Source organism: Staurois parvus, unplaced genomic scaffold, assembly GCF_062004578.1.
Source record: "Staurois parvus isolate SC_StPar_1 unplaced genomic scaffold, SC_StPar_1.0 ptg000894l, whole genome shotgun sequence".
Taxonomy (NCBI): Eukaryota; Metazoa; Chordata; class Amphibia; order Anura; family Ranidae; genus Staurois; species Staurois parvus.
This window is the reverse complement of record NW_028318690.1, coordinates 2,678,339-2,691,626: the sequence shown is the minus strand read 5'-3', so window position 1 is coordinate 2,691,626 and position 13,288 is coordinate 2,678,339. Positions and strand designations below refer to the sequence as shown.

Here is a 13,288-nt window from a genome sequence, read left to right as displayed (position 1 = left end):
TGGAATACAAAGCATTACAACAAATATTCTCTGGAAACCAAAGCTTTATATAAAAAGTGGAAAATGTCTTCTGATGACATGTATGGTCCTAACAAGGACAAGGTGTTGAAACAGAACTCCAGCCTTACATTCAGTCTTGCGGTTGTACAGGCTCTTCTACTGGACTGAAATAGCTCATTTCACACTGGGAGCTTTCTACAGGGTGCAAAATATACTGCAACAAGTCAGACAGAGCCTGCCTCATTTCATTTCTAGAAGACATGCAGCATCATTTAGCATTTCCTCCACAGCTTACAGTCCCTGTTCTGCCCCTTCCATTCAATGGAATTCAAACTGTGGGAATCAAAAAAAAAACCCATCATACTCACCTAAATGGCTGTAGCATCGACAAGTGCTGCAGCTGTCCCCCGCCGGCTCTACACTGAAAAGCGAACAATCAAAACCCGCTGACTGCTCAGTTCGAGGGTGCACTCTAAGCAGAGAGCAGTGACTGCCAGTCAGCACTCACTGGAGTTCCAGGATCTAGAGGGAGTGGGTGCAGCTGGCTCAGGCTCTCAGCAGTGCACTGAGAAACCAAGTCGCCTGTAGGTCAGGCATCTGGGGTGATCCTGACATTATTGTCAGGATTTCTGCAGAACCAGGACCAGCTCTGTAACGTCAGCTGACAGTGAGCTTTATCCCATTGTCGGCTGCATCTGGGTCACAAGTGTGCAGGACTAAATGCACTCCTGTGACCCACAAAAGAAGTATGGCCAAAAGAGCTTTGGTAATACTTCTCCTTTCAGTTCTTTTGCATCATGGAGGGTCAGCATCACATACGGGTGTTACCTATGTCTGAAAATGAAGCACACAAAATAAAACAAGATTAAACATTTGCTTTAAACAGCAATGTAGCATAGCTTACTACCCTGCCACAAAGTATGTACAGTAGAACTGGTCATGTATATAAATATTAATAATCAAGTTAGCACTGTATTTAGAAGCATGCCTGAAATTTCCATTGAAAACTATTGGACATCATAACAGTGCCAATAAATGGGATATTTTTCCTTATTTCAACTAAAACACAGCTACGGCCATACAAAACAAGGTCCTATTATTCTAAGTAATTGGTCAATGCAAAGGAACATCCCTTACAAAAATTCTTAGTGACCGCAGTGACCTCATTTCACTAAATGAAATGCGGATCTCAATCAAACTTCCTTCATTAATTAAAAACGAGAAGAAACCTAAAATGTTATACATTAGTAAAAGAAATCCAAGGGATAAACAACTTAATCTTCATGTACCCAGAAAGAGAACTCGAGGTTTTTCAGAGTTCACCAATATGCCAAGTTGCAGTCCCTGGCCTGATTCATCTCAGCTTCAGCCAATTTCTGCTGCTTTGCCTGGAGACATGTACTACTGATGACAGGCAGACAGTCCAATTGGCCCAGCCAGTCTGACACTTTCTTTTATCAGGGGGCCAGACTCAAGTTTAAGCCCAGCATGCTATCATTATATCATAGTATCTTAATCTAGCAGAATAGCACAAGTGTGAGTGCTTCAAAAATACTTAAAGTGACTCTGTTGCTATTAGATTATGTTTACATATGGTATATGATATTTTAGGCATGTTATTTATTTTTAAAAACCCCTGTGTAGACATCCAAATGCCTGAGACTGTTGCTGGGCACCACTATCACTGGATTACTCCTTCCTTGGCTACTCTGTGAGGCTAGGTTCACATCTGTGCGGGTGGTGCAGCTGCAGATCCGCACGAAAATCTGTGCATCCACACCACCCGCACAGGAATGCGGACCCGCGGGTGGGCGCCATTAGTTCTAATGGCATGCCGCACACACTGAAAAACGCAACCGTACTGGGAACCGAGGTTTTCGTGCAGGCAGCGTTTTCGGAAGAAGTGCAGGGACTTCTTCCCTGCATGTCACAGGGCACGACAGTCCATTCAAATGAATGGGCTTTCGCGCCTGTGTAAAACGCGGCCCGCGCGGCCACATATATGTGAACTGGGGCTAAAAGTTTATATAGGGAGAGGACGGGAGGGGCAGAGGATCTTGGTCAGCACAGACAGTAATTAGACACTCTCAGAAGAGGAAAGTTCTGTGATATGAAAGAAGGGAGGGGACTCTTCTAGGGAATGAACTCTTGGTGAAGTAGTCAACTTTCTGGCAAATTCAGAGGCACATTGCAAGTCCGTAAACATAATTTATGGGAAGGAACAAAATGCTGGAAGATAGTTTTTTAAATTACTGGATACTTCTGTGCCTTTACCTGTAATATTTAAATATGAAGTTTAACCCATTGACACTGGTATAACACAAATATGCGACCTTACAGAACTGGGCTTTTTTTCCATGGGGCTGCATATTTGCGTACCGGTCTTTGTGCTTGGAGCGCGCCGCACAGTGCACACCCACCTCAACGACTGGGGTGTTACTGAGAGCCCAGGGTCCCATTCTAATGATCGGGACCCGGGACTCCTGATTCTGGGTCACATGATCACTGTGATAGCCTCTGAATGGCTATCACATTGATCAGTCATTGTACAGCCCGCCCCCCCCCTTTATTTTTTTTTTCTCTGAATGGAGGAGAGAGATACATTGCATCTCTCTCTCTCCTTGCATAGAGAAAAACAAAACAAAACAACTGTTTGTTAAAAAAAAAAAAAATAAGTATAAAAAAAAAAATAAAAATTAAGAAACATACTTCGATTAAGGTTTGATCTAGTTCAGTGCCAGGGTTAGTGTTTGGGTCAAGGTCAGGGTCAAAGGTCAGGATTTATTTTTTTTTGTGGTATCAGTGTCAGTGTGTTTTAGATTAAAAAAAAAACAAAAACAAACAAAAATGTGCACTATTGTTTTTGGGTTGTAGTACAGGTACAAAAAACAAAACAGCATACACATATATGGTATCGCTGTGATCGTTGAGAGCTGGAAAATTTATTTTGGGTTGTTTCTTGGTGGTAGGTTATGGTAGTATCAAGAAACGCACAGCTAAATAAAAAAAAATCTTTTTTTTTTACTATTTTGGGCCAGATTTCCTTTGATAATAAAAAAAAAAAAAAACCAGTAGATATCTATTACCATTTACCACCAAATGAAGGCCCAATTTGTCGGAAAAAAAAACAAGTTATAACTCACCTGAATGAACAAAGTAGTTGTGATGATATGTACAATTTTACTAACAAGTCAAAGTTGCAAAATTGTGCTTAGGTGTTAAAATTTGTTTTACCCTTAGGGGTGAAGGAGTCAAGTATGAACATATTTACTTTGGCCTGGCGTATGTATGTGCCATACCTGGCTGATCCCTGTGGAAGCAGGAAATCACTGTAGTAGGCATTGCTACTACCATGATCAGGGGCGGACTGGCCATTTGGAAGCTCGGGCACTGCCCGAGGGCCCGGGGTCAGTAGGGGGCCCCATGAGATGCCCCTGGTACCATATATATAGACTTTTTTGAGTTTGGGCAAGGACACAGGGGCCCCATTATCCCCTATTGCCTGGGGGCCCCATGAGTTGTCAGTCCGCCCCTGACCATGATTATCACTAGCTTCTGAGTCCTCCAGCTCATACAATCAGAGAACATTTTGCATGCATTGAGAAAATCCAAACCATTTTCTGAATGGCCCTGTGTCAAGCGAACAACCTTCTGTGTTCAATATGCAGCAGGGACACAGAAGCTATCAGCAATCATTGTAGAAATAATTCCTACAAAAGCGATTTTCAGCTTCCATGGGGTTTGGCCAGGTATGGCACATACAGTACATACTTACACTGGTCCAAGCAGGAACGATATAACTATGCAAAAATATCCATATCTAAATTCTGCTTTACTTAGATGACATGGTTTCTTTATAGCACAACTCCAGCCAAATTTTGTTTTAGCTTTGTAAATAGTGTAAGTATCCCTGGAGATTTGGGTACACTTTCTGTGTGACTCGCAGGACAAGAAAAAAAGGGAAATCTTCTAACTGGGAGAACAGCAAAACAGACAGAGGTTCTAACCCTTGCCCATGGTATCCAAAACAGCAAAAAAGATTTGGCTGGAATTCCTCATTAACAAGAATATTTTAAAAGCAGTCTTCTTGTAGTATAACTGTCCTAAAGTCTTCTTATAGTATAACTAAAGGTAAAAATTCTTTCAAATCAAAGTCTTAGGGCTTGTTCACACTACTGGCAAGGACTGCCACTCCTCTTATAAGTGGACCCAAGCTTGGTTCATTTTTCAGAGGCATTTGACAGGTGACACACTGCCTTTTTCAAAACTCTAAATGGTGCACTACTGCACTGCGGCCCTATTCACTTGAATGGGTCATGTTCGGTGGGCAACACAATAGGGGGTATAATTCCTGCTGCTGCTGTAAAGCTGTAAAGCAAAGCATTGTGGCACATGTCCACCTCTACCCGCTTCCATTTTAGCTAAAAGGAGACCAGTAAAAATGCACCTCAACCACGTGGTTTTACCACTCCCCAACCGCAAGCAAAAACAACATCTCATAAAGTTCAATTGCCTGCCACATGGTGCAAGGCAGTGGATTTCCTTACACTGCGCTGCACTGAAAATAAAGTACTTTTTTTTTCAACACACACTGCCCGCTCACCACAGCAACACAGTGGTGTGAACTAGGCAGATAGGGAGACAAGCCATTTTGCCTTGCCATATGGTAGGACTGCACTGGAATCGCCGCCCAACGCAGTCTCACTGCATTTGATGTGAACTTAGCCTCAGTTCATTTCTGGTATGAGCAGATGCTGAGACATGATACCTACTAGCTTGTCATACTTTCAGTGCCTCATGCAGTGAGATCTCCCAGCACAAATTGGTGGTTATGACTCTTGCTGCAATCACTACAATTGAAACCAAGAGTGTCTCACTCCTCCTCATGCATTAAAGTGTTATTAAACGCAGGACCCTGCATTCACTATATCTGGTCTCCTACATTACGCACAACATGGAAATGCAATTATTTTAGCAAATATTAACTGCTAAATACCTTTTCCCAGCAGCAGTACATAGCAGTCTTGTGACTATCAGTGTCCAGCTGAGTGCTGGTTAAAGCTTGTAGGAGTTTTCATTCTCCTCTGACTGCCCTATGAGGCTGTATAACCCCTGACCCTGTCTGGGCAGTGCTGCTTTGCCCTGTGCCGATCATATGCACCCTCCCAAAGAAAAAAAACTCTCTAGCAATACACACTAAACTGAGCATGTACAGAGTGACTGCTAGAGCTCTGTACTATCAGCAGATGGATTAGGGACAGTAAAAGGGGAGGATCAGAGAAGACAGGATCAAACTGCCTTTTTTACACAATGCGGAGGATTAACCCCTTAGGTTCCACAGTGAGTATAACAAGCATGCTTTACTGCATATACAGACTGATCTTACTGTTGTGGGTTTAGTAACAGTTTAACTGTAATGTAGAAAAATAAAAAATTTCTGGAGCTTGGAATGTCCGTGAAAAGATAGCAACAGTCTTTGAGGGAGACAAGGTTAGTGAGTGACAACCAGCTGGTATCCATCCAGAAGTGAAGGAATTTTTCAGACCTTTTACAAATGATGTCTCTCAGGTTAGATAAAACAACGTTGAAGAAAAGTGTATACAAAGTGGCCAATTTCTCATCAAACTTGCTGGAGGCTTGGATAACTCTGCTTAACTTATGACTGATATTATTTTTCATGGAAGAATTACCAGTACAGTAAAGGAAGCATGGATCATGTAAACTAAACATGTCAACTCAAAAAGGAAATGCATGTGTGCATCATAGTGGAAGGTATTTCATATATACACGGGGAGCACAGTCCGTATACAGTCTGCATAGTTTCACAACAATTCTCAGTTCAATATTTAACAACATGGAGACAAATGTGAACTACACCAAATGTTCTCACCACATTCTGTCAACCCTTGGAGGTATATCAATGAGTAAACAAAAAGCAGGACGGTAGCATCATGGAAAGCTTGCTTCCCTTTTTAATGGTGTAAATAACTTTTTCCAACTTGTGTATATATTCATTCTGATTGAACACACGAATACTTCCACAAAATGGATTTATAGACGAAGGAACTGTGCTACTCGTACAGCCAAGGCATGCTTTCCATTTGACCGACTCCAAATAGACAGACAGTTTCTGGCTGCTCCCTCCCATTCCAAACTGTGGCCATTACTCTCAGCTCACTTTAAGCCAAGCAAGGTAGACAGAACCTATTCAGAATTTTCTATATCACTGAACTGAGAATTCCATGGAAAGGCTTGACTACACAGCCAGAAGAATATTATTCTGTAGCTATGGCTGTCCCTGTGTGGTTTAAATAAAATGAATAGCTGGAGTTTTTCAATCCAACACTGTCCACCTAACAGCCATATCAATAACGGGTAGACTTGACTCTTAAAGAAGTAGAGTGAGGAAGGGTTAGATGTCCCAAAGGGCCCTCATTTCTGTTTGACACTGGTAACTAATTGCCCCTAATCAATTGTCTGGTCATGGTAGTCAAGAGTTCTGCCTTGAGCTAAACTTCTCAGTTTTGCTCTCTAGAGAATTTAATCTATATATTCCTAGAGTGAAGCAACAGGATGATGCCTAAACTAAGAGAAATATGGAGGCTGCAACTGATGCTAGTCGTTTGGCTGTTTTAGACATGTTCCCTGTAACAAGCATATAGTTTGTGAAGTCAGAACTCCTGATCAACATACTTGTTTTAGGTTAATAAAAGAGATAGTACTGAAGATACTGGATAAACATTTCATTAAAAAAAACTAACATTTTGTGAAGTACAGATCAACAATGGCAGCCTATGGGTATTAAAACAGGAGAGTGAAAAATCTGGTGCAACTCTGCATAGAAACCAATCAGCTTCCAGATTTTATTGCCAATAGAACAAGCTGAAATTAGAAGCTGCACCAGATTCTGAGCGCTCCAGTTTTAGTAAATCTACCCTTATGTTTTCTCTCTTTAAACAGTTCCTTTAAGGGTCTGTAGGCAACATTGTTACTGTTACTTTGATAATTTTTTTGCACTAAGGTACCCATCAGAGATACAGACCAAGAAAGTACTCTACCACAATGGCCATTATGAATTGGCACAATATATGACGTCACTAGTAAGCAAACAAATGCATGGATAACAACATCTATTAGATGGGTCCTTTATAATACAGTATATTATTCCTGTACATCAAGTTCTACATTCTTCCATTCGTTGCATTTGCTGCTCCCTCAACACTGTAAACGGCGGCTCATAACATACGTAACCTACACAACATTATATAACTTACATCACCATAGTGGAATAAAGGAAATTACATAGAGACGTTATGTTCCAGGCTGCGATTATAAATGCACTGTAGACAAGACAAAATGTTCTGTGTATCTGCAAATATATTATATCCCTAGTAAAATGAAGAAAATGTAAGAATTTAGGCTGAGTAACCACGGGAGTTAGATGTAAAGCACATTTAGCACCTGTGCTACATCTAGTGGGTGTTTTGAAATTTACCCCAGCAGGAAGGCCATGATGGAAAGTAATTCATGGGAATACAATTTTCAGCATAAATGTCCACAGATGATGCAGTTTCTTTTACAAGTCTACAGCCAGCTATTAAAGCGTATCTACATCTAAAAACAAAAATGTAACATATTGCAGCTTACCAGTCCTTAAATGTGGTGGCTGCATTAGTTTTCATTTTTCAGGCTAAGAACATCTTCAGCAAGTACAAAAATTACCTGTTGATCTTGCCAGAAATGCAGTGTCCTTGCCATTTCCTGTGAGCTGAAAAGAAATCACAAACATCCTTACCTTTCTTATATAAACTACTAGTCCCAGAAAACCATCCCGTTAAAGCAATAGTTAAGTCCTGAACTTATAAAAAACAAAATAAATTCCGGTCCCTCTGCAAGTTAATGGCATAATGTGCTAGTTTGCATAGCATACTGGCACATTACAAAAGACTTAACTGTAAAATGGATCCAACCAGCTGCACAAAGTCACCACTGCCAGAGCTTCCATCTTCACCTGGTCTTCCTTCAGGGTCATGGGTTTGGGCTATTTGAATAGCTGAGCTGTTATATCCCTCCCACACATGGGAGTCATGGTCACAGCGCAGTGCTCTGGATTGATGGCACATTCAGTGTGCCCTCAATTCAGAGCACAGTAAATGTGCCGATGATGTAAGGCTGCAAAACATGTAAGGTTGCCAACTGTACGTAAATTAAATGCCCATTAGGCACAGCGGTCACCCGTAAATAATATAGCCGTGCGCCAGCATTAGAAATGCGGATGAGCAGCTCCAAAGCCCTCCGGGTTTGGACAGAGGGGGGTGCACAGTGACGTCATGGCACCAATTGGCCCCTTTTATAAATGAGAAAGGAGTCAAGACAAAGACTCGGACCAGCAGTGGAAGGGGAGCCAAGGGCAGCAGAATACAGAGGATGGAGGAATGTAGTGGAGATAATGGTAGAATGCACAGAGTATGCAGAAGATGGCAGAATACAAAAGCGGGGTGGAGATGATGGTAGAATACAGAGGATGGAGATGATGGTAGAATACACACAGAGGATACAGACGTTGGTAGAATACAGAGGATGGAGATGATGGAATATATCTGTACGGTATGAGGATGGGTTGGGTGTTGGTAGGTTTTTTCTCTCATTCTGTATTTTTTGTTGGGGTGAGATGGATGTGCAGACAAAAAAGAGGGCAGTGAAAGTCCATGAAGGGGGAGAGGGAGAGAGACCACTGACAGGAAGATGCTTCCAGAGGTGGGTGTTGGAATAGGGGAGAGGCAGGTAAAGAGGAGAGTAGTGGAATGGGGAGGCAGGGGGGTGCAGAGGTTTGTGGTAGAATGGGGAGTACAGAGAGGAGTGGTGGAATAGGGAAGGTGCAGAGATACCGTAAGTGATGGAATGCGGGGTACAGAGGTGAGTGATGGAATGGGGGAGCTGTAGAGATGAGTGATGGAATGTTGCGCTATATAAGAAAATGAAATAAATAAATAAATTTCGGCTATATATAAAGTAAAAGCAGCACATCTTACACACATTACATATTAATAGAAACAGTTAACCCCTTACTTGCCCCTAGATGTTAACCCCTTCTCAGCCAGTGTCACTAGAACAGTGACAGTGTACAGTATTAGCAGTGATCACCGTATTAGTGTCACTATTGATGTCAGTGTCAGTCAGTCAATGTACCTCCCAGTCAGCGTCACGCGACGTTCTCATGCAAGTGTGCCAGCTGGACCCTGGAGTGGAAGATCATCCTGCTATACAGGAATGTATGACTGCAGTGATACAACTTTTAATGTCTTGCTATATGAGTGCAGCCTGTAAATTTTAAAATAAAGACACAGTTTGTACATACTTCACTATGGATACATATTATTCTTCTTTTTGGTGGTGATGCCCAGAGGTGGAGGTGATTTACGCAACTTGTACTAGAGAGCCATTGGATGATCAATCAGCTAAGGTAGTTTTGACTATTTCTAATTTAATGGTCATATTGTCTGGTAACAGGTTTCTTTCAATGATGGCACACAGTGGTGGAAGCGCTTTGATAAAGGTGATTTGAATGCACATAGAGACAACATTTGAACTGTCGCTGTTTTATACACTATTTATTTGGACTCTTATACACTTATGTGTTGTTGCACTTGCACTTTAGTTTTGTGTTTTAAATATTTTTTTTGCACTTTATTTCTATATATGAATTGGTTTTGCATTTAATTTTACTTTACGATTATCACCAATGTGAAATTAGCTCTTCTTTTAAAAATGTAATTTTGGACATAATTGGTATCACAATTGGACTGCGGCAGCTTTATTCTTTATATTTGAAATAAGTATATGCACCTAGTGCAGATTATTTTTGAATTCATATATTGCAGGCTTACCCATAGGTAAAAGTAACAGAGTTTACTATCACTTTAATGTAGATGGACAAAGGTAGGCAGGCATTTTTTTAAGGTACAGCCTGTATGACAGCTATGGCTCTCACCATAGATATAATGGAGAAATGAATGTAGACATGAAGAAACAGTAACAGGTGTATATACACTATATTTCCAAAAGTATTGGGACACCCATCCAAATTATTGGATTCAGGTGTTCCAATCAGCTCCATGGCCATAGGTATATAAAATCAAGCACCTAGGCATGCAGACTGCTTCTACAAACATTTGTGAAAGAATGGGTCGCTCTCAGGAGCTCAGTGAATTCAAGTGTTGTACCGTGATAGGTTGCCACCTGTGCAATAAGTCCATCCATGAAATTGTTAGCGGTATTATAACAAAGTGGAAGCAACTGGAAACAACAGCAACTCAGCCAACAAGTGGTAGGCCACGTAAAATGACAGAGCAGAGTCAGCGCATGTTGAAGAGCACAGTCTGCAGAAGTCACCAACTGTCTGCAGAGTCAATAGCTAAAACCTCCAAACTTTGTGTGGCCTTCAGAATAGAACAACAGTGTGTAGAGAGCTTCATGGAATGAGTTTCCATGGCCAAGCAGCTGCATCCAAGCCTTACATCACCAAGTGCAATGCAAAGTCTCAGATGTAATGGTGTATAGCACACCACCGCTGGACTCTACAGCAGTGAAGAAGTGTTCTCTGGAGTGATGAATCACGCTCCTTTGTCTGGCAATCTGATGAACGTGTCTAGGTTTAGCGGTTGCCAGGAAACCAGTACTTGCCTGACTGCATTGTGCCAAGTGTAAAGTTTGGTGGAGGGGGATTATGGTGTGGGGTTGTTTTTCAGGGGTTGAGCTTGGCCCCTTAGTTCCAGTGAAGGGAACTCTTAAGGCATCAGCATACCAAGACATTTTGGACAATTTCATGCTCCCAACTTTGTGGGAACAGTTTGGGGATGGCCCCTTCCTGTTCCAACATGACTGCGCACCAGTGCACAAAGCAAGGTCCATAAGGACATGGATGAGTGAGTTTGGGGTGGAGAAACTTGACTGGCCTGCACAGAGTACTGACCTCAACCCGAAAGAACACCTTTGGGAATTAGAGCAGAGATTGTGGGCCAGGCCTTCTCGTCCGACATCAGTGCCTGACCTCACAAATGCGCTTCTGGAAGAATGTTCAAACAGTCCAACAGACACCCTCCTAAACCTTGTGGACAGCCTTCACAGAAGAGCTGAAGCTGTTCTAGATGCAAAGGGTGGGCCAACTCAATATTAAACCCTACAGACTAAGACTGGGATGCTATTAAAGTTCATGTGCATGAGCAAACTATCGGCGCTTTATAAATACTGTATAATAATAATAATAATGTAAAGGCAGGCGTCCCAATACTTTTGGCAATATAGTGTACATCATAATTTCCATAGCTGTTCATCTAGCAAAACTGCACATACATTTATTCTTTGTAAATTAGCCAGGTCATTCGTTTTAGGGATTTTTCACACAATGTAAAAATCTGTGCAAGAATGGGGCAAAATCAAATATTGTCAAAGTGGTACTGAGGTCTTCAACAACAACTAAAAAAAAAGTATTGCCCCCCTGCAAGTTAATGGCATAATTTTCTAGTATGCAGTGCATATTAGTACATTATGAAACTATTAACTGTAAAAATGATCCCTCCAGTGGCACGCTGTCACTGTTGCCAAGACTTCCATCTTCATACCGTCTGTCTTCCAGGTTCACAGATTCAGCTGTTTGAATGGCCAAGCCGTGATGACCATAGTTGCCAACTGTCAAGGATAGCCCGGGACGGTCCCAGATTTTAAAGCCCCGTCAGGGCCAGTATTCGTCCTGAAAATTGGAAATAATCATGGATAGTGTGTCCCCTGTGCTGGGAGGCCGGTGCCACAATTCTGCTCTGTGTACTTTTTACACTGCTGCTCAGGTGGGTGTTGGCACACAGGGTAACACATTGTTGTGCTTCTGAACAGAGACATGAGGACAGATCACTCCTCACGTGAAGAGGGGTTCAGTGGTTTAACAGGTGCTCAGAACACAGCACAATCAGTGTGCCTTCAATTCAGAGCACAGTATGCTTGGACCAGTGACATCACATTCATTATATCTACAGGTAAGCTTTATTATAACCTTTGTTGTACCTGTTGGTACAAGTGATCAAACAGAGTTTAGTACTACTTTAAAGTGTTTTCTTGTCGAATGTTGTTAGGGTATTGTTTGTGCCACAGTTCATTGTACTGATATATGAGTGGTACTGCTGCCCAATCACACCATTTTAACAAGCAAAAATGGGGGCTAGCAGTAGTATGTGTATTTTAACCCAGTATGTCAATGTTTAGCTAGAAAACAGTTATTGCAGTTCTCGGCATGCTGTCTCACTATAGAAAACAGCTTAGGGAACAGAAGACATGGGCTATTCATTTCTCAATGTGACATCCTAAGTCATACAACTTGGGTGGAACAAAAACCTTCCAGCAGCCTGGGGACACCCAGATAAATGTGTTCTAATTTAGATTAGTTCCAGTTCTACGCAAGATTGTAAGGTGTGTAAAGATTGTAAGGCTGTTTGTAAGGCTGTGTCCTTTTGGTACTTACATGTGAGATGTTCAGCACCAGACTCAGACTCATAAAACAAGAACTGCAATATTTATAGGAAGCAGCAGACACTAACATTTACCCATGGAATATGGATGTGAGGAGCTGGATCCAAAGCCCCGTACACACTATGAGAATATTGGATGAAATTTTTGCAAGACAGAATACAACTTCGAAAGTGACGTAATGTATTGTATTGTAATGTATTCTTTTGTTTACAAGCATGCGTAGCCTTGGCCACTCAATTTTTTTTCTACAAATACTATACCAATTGCATGAAACTCTTCAGTTCTGCTCTCTAATAAAAAAAAAATTTCATGCTGGCCCTTTGGATAATTTTGCATGAACCATTGTGATCAGCTCTCGAAAGCTGTGTATCAATGATCAAATTATCAGACAGACAATCGCTCCGAAAGTGGGGGTTTTTTGCATCCAATTCTCTCATAGTGTGTACTAGGCATTAGGCTGTTCTAGTCCATTATCATGAGATAAGGTGTCTATTGTGAAGCACAATGCTCTGATCCAGGTAGCTCATGTACACAAAGGAGTCAAAATGAATACCTCAGATGAATTCCAAATATTTAGAAACAGAATGAGTTACACATCAAAGAATACAGAGTCCAAATAGCTAAATCCTTGATTAAGATAGCACAAGATGCTACATTCAACACGTTTTGAGTGCACAAAAATTCCCCTTCATAGGGTTCTAAAAACTATACTCACATGGGGGAGAGGACTGTTTGAGAGATTTAGGTTTGTTTAGGCTGTAAGGTAATT

General features: G+C 41.5%; 1 protein-coding gene across 2 annotated transcripts in view; it reads right to left on the bottom strand.

Annotated features, from left to right (window-relative positions):
- LOC149442367 (uncharacterized) overlaps positions 1 to 13,288 on the bottom strand; it is a 302,010-nt gene that overhangs the window by 40,647 nt on the left and 248,075 nt on the right. Inside the window, exon 4 of one of the 2 annotated variants that reach the window (XR_016307201.1) lies at positions 7,723 to 7,768. The exons of the other annotated variant lie outside the window; for it this stretch is intronic. The gene's annotated coding sequence lies outside the window, so the exon portion shown is untranslated. The remainder of the gene's footprint in view (positions 1 to 7,722; positions 7,769 to 13,288) is intronic. 2 annotated transcript variants of the gene reach the window in all.